Below are 4,143 nucleotides of genomic sequence, written 5' to 3' on the forward strand. Positions count from 1 at the left end.
TCATGAAGGTTTGTTTTTTGAGACAAGGTCTTGCTATGAAGCTCAGGCTGGTCTTGAACTCATTATGCAGCTGAGGCTGGCAATCCTCCTGTCTCAACCTCCTGAGTGCTGGGATTACAGGCATGCCTCACCATGCCCATCTCTTTCATGTCCTTTTATTCTTTTCATTCCTAATGGTGGTGACCCCATCATGTTGCTCTTTCAGACTGTCTGCCTTGTCATCTTGGCCACTTGAGAAAATTTCCTTTTTCTTATCTGAAACACAATCTCAACAGAAAAATGGGTAGGGATTCCTAGTGGCCTCTGTGTCTACTGTCAAGTTCATTTTGAAATCTGAGTGAAGAGCATATGAGGATCCAAGCCAGTCAGCCCCAGGCTGGGGTTTCCTCTGGCCTTTTCTCGGTCTACCTCCCCCAAATCTGTTCTTTTCATTTTCTTACCTCCCCTATTATTTTCAGTGTCTCTGATAGACATGGGAATAGATATTCAGCAAAGGAGAGGGAAAGTGCGAAATCCCCAAAGCTACCTGGGGAGAGAAATAGGCCTTGGAGGAGCTGAGCCTGCCAAAGAGGCCATAGTGGAACAAAGTACTCCAAAAAAACAAAAACAAAAACAAACAACAACAAAAAAATAAACCCCAAAACAAACAAACATACAAACAAACAAACAAAAAACCAACTGAGATTACAGCCAAGGGCCAGGCAAGCTATTGGCCAAAATGAGTCCAATGGTAACAAAGCAGAGTCAGGGGGAGAGAAAGTGAAAGAATTTGAACATGAAGGCACACAGCCATCAATAAGGCCTGTCTGTACAACGAGGGCAGACTTTCAGAAGAAGCTGTGAGTGTATGGGGGGGGGTGTTAAAAGATTAAGACCTGAAAGGTTAAAGAACAGTATGACAAGCCACTTCTGCTGTGGGGAGATTAAACCCCGTGATTTATATCCAAACTGGGATTTTTGGAAATCACTTGTATGCTGACTGGTCCAGTCCCAAAGCTGAGACACTCGCCCACAAGGACAGCTGAGGTAGCTTCATGCAGAGCTGTCACCATGCTTACTTTACACTGGACTCCATTTTTTCTTATTCTCAATGAATGGAAAAAGCCTAATTTATCAAGATAACCCCAAGCATGAGCTCTTTCTTTAAAGGAATTAAAGCTATGTATGCATGTGGTGTCCACAGACTTAAACAAACTATGCTTTGAATAAAAAGACTATATAAGTAGGCGAGTAATTTCCTGGCCACATGTTATATGAGAGAAGAGTTTAATAGCATGGGTCCAACAGAGTTCTTGCCCTTGGAAGCCTGAGTTCCCAAACTCAAGCCTGTGCTAGACAAGGAACGCAGTAGGACAACAGTGAGACAAGAGGAAATGGTGGAGACATGGCTGGGAAGAGCACATGCTCCACCGACAGAGGACCTTGGCTGTCTCTCCCTTGGGTCACATCCATGCAAAAATAAAGAGCCCACTGTTAACAGTTTTCTAGTTTGTAAGGTTAAGAGGAAAATTCCTGGGGCCAATTATGTCAAGTAGGATTTGAAAAAAGAATAAAAACAAAGCAAAACATGTTTTGCCAAAAGGGTAGGTTCTAAGAACACTAGCCAAGAATGTCATCAGACAGCATTTATAGGAAAATAGGAGTGAGAAATACAAAACAATGGACAATAACCTCATCAACTAACCAATTGTTTACCTGATAGGTAGTTACTCATTGACAGCTTTGTGAATTGTTTACAAGTTTTTATAGCGTTGGGACCAACCCATTCTTTGGTCTCTTGGGCTCAGTGCAGGAGCTCAAGTAAAAGCCACAGCCCTGGGGAAGATGGCACCAGTCTGGCTACAGGTTGACTGGCAGGTACTTTGACCACAAGGTGGTCATCATAGGACGAGCGGCCCGAGCCTGACAAGCTCTAGACTCCAAGCCTTGTCCCCTGAGTTCTTCCCTCGGATGTCCGACAGCCCAGAGCCTGCATGCGCCGTGGGGCGCCCCAGGACCTGGAGCTGGTGGGTCCGGGGTCCTCTGGGCGGGGGTCCCGGGGCGCCCCTCCTCCTTCGGGACCCGTCGTCCCGGTCCTCGTCTTTCCCCCGGATCTAGTATTCAGGGCGGACCAAAGGAGCGGACCCCGGCAGCTGCTGACACTCTATAACCCCACAGGAACTGCGCTTCGCTTCCGAGTTCTGTGCACAGCACCTGCCAAATACACGGTGTTTGACGCAGAAGGATATGTAAGATCTCAGTCCTGCATTGACATTGTGATTCGCCACGTGGCCCCCATTCCCAGTCATTATGATGTCCAGGATCGCTTCCGCATTGAGCTGTCTGAGGAGGGCGCTGAGGGCCGAGTGGTGGGACGCAAGGACATCACATCAGTTCTGCGGGCTCCAGCATACCCCCTTGAGCTTCAGGGACACCCTGAGCCAACACCCCAGCCAGGACCTCCTGCCTGGACAACACCACCTATGGCCAGACACTTCCAGGAGAATCCTCGTCAACAGCTGGCCACCAGCTCCTTCGTCCTCTTCTTGCTGACTGGCATCATCTCTGTGGCCTTCCTGCTGCTTCCACTCCAGGACACTCCTGGCAGCCAGCTGCCACAGGTCCTGCATGTTTCCCTGGGACAGAAGTTGGTGGCAGCTTATGTATTAGGCCTCCTCACCATGGTGTTCCTCCGGCCCTGAGTGCCCCGCTCAACCTCACACCAGCCTCTCCTCACCGGCAGGGACCCGAGGCAGCCACTGTGATGCTCCTAACCTTGCCTCACCTGTCTTCTCCTTCCTGCCCAACCCTTAATGTCCCCTCAAAATACCCAGGGATTTGTATTCATTTTCCAATTTGAATAAAATAAATTTTTAAAATAAAAAAAAAAGCCACAGCCCTTTACTCAGAAGTGCCTCCCCCACTTTCCATTCTTGCTTTCATCTGATGAGGTCTTGACTGAAACCTAGGCTATCAGTGCCAATGTCGGTCTCCATCACCCTCAGTTGCCAGTCCTGATACAACATCCATAGCTTGTAGCACACTCATGATGAGGTGTTTGAGTTCTCATTGCAGCTGAAAAGACCATTGCGTATTTAGCAGATGGCTTCAGTAGACATTTCAGAACTGTCAAGATTATAGTAAACCAGGGAGACTGCTCTTATGATTCTTACAAAATAATACTAAGAGTTTGGAGCATACTCTTTAGCTCAGAAACCCGTGAATCTTGCCAATCAAAATCAAATTATAGAAAAGGAGCCAAATGAAGAAACTATTAATTTTAACCATATAGCCCGTTCATACTTTTTTTTGTACCTGAATATGTATAATATCCAATGTAAGCCAGGTGTGGTGTTATAGACCTGTAATCTCAACACTTGGAAGGCTGAGGCAGGAGGATTGCCATGAATTCAAGGCTTCCTGGGCTACATAGAAAACTTAAGACCAGCCTGAATTACAGAGAAAGACCCTGTATTAAAAAGAAAAAAAAATCCAGGCATGGTGGCACACATCTGTAATCCCAGCACTTAGAAGATTGAGGCAGGAGGATGGCTTCAAGTGTAAGACCAGCCTGGGCTACAAAGTGAGCTCAAGTCCAGCCTGAACTGCATAGCAAGATCCTGTCTTAAAAAAAAGACAAATCTATGTGCCTGTCTGTCTGCCTGCCTGCCTATCTATCTATCTATCTATCTATCTATCTATCTATCTATCTATCCATCCATCCTTCGGCACAAAGTATTAGCAATTGTACAAATTCTTTTATTTAGCTAATAAGTAATCTAGCATATCATAACTAGGTTAAATTAAACCAAAGAGAACAATTTGTCTACAAGGATCCAAAGTTCTGGTTGCAGCATTATCAAATCAGGAAAAAGGAAGGGAAACAGTATGATGTTTCACAGTACAATGAAGCATCTTGTTCTGATGTCTTGACAAAAGCTGGCCATATCTAAAATGTCATCCATTTGGGAGAAAGATTTCTCTGGTCAGCTTTACCTTAAAGTCTCAATAGGCGCACTGTCCCAGGCATGTCTATGCTGGAGAGATCCCTTTAAATTGTGAGATATAGGGCCTGAGCTTGAGGGTTCAAACCTTATCTTAGGGTAGGTAGGAAGATCACTTCCAGTGGGATCAAAAAGCAGCTTGCCTTTACTTCTAGTAGAC

The 4,143-nt window shown here is 45.8% G+C and overlaps 1 pseudogene across 1 annotated transcript; it reads left to right on the forward strand.

Moving 5' to 3' along the window:
- Positions 1-1,832: 1,832 nt before the first annotated feature.
- LOC101577583 lies at positions 1,833-2,859 on the forward strand (annotated as a pseudogene). The gene is made up of 2 exons (XR_001117155.2): positions 1,833-1,857; positions 1,911-2,859. The product of XR_001117155.2 is annotated as a motile sperm domain-containing protein 3 pseudogene (transcript).
- The last annotated feature ends 1,284 nt before the right edge of the window (positions 2,860-4,143 follow it).

Source organism: Octodon degus, unplaced genomic scaffold, assembly GCF_000260255.1.
Source record: "Octodon degus isolate 3935 unplaced genomic scaffold, OctDeg1.0 scaffold00058, whole genome shotgun sequence".
Lineage (NCBI taxonomy): Eukaryota > Metazoa > Chordata > Mammalia > Rodentia > Octodontidae > Octodon > Octodon degus.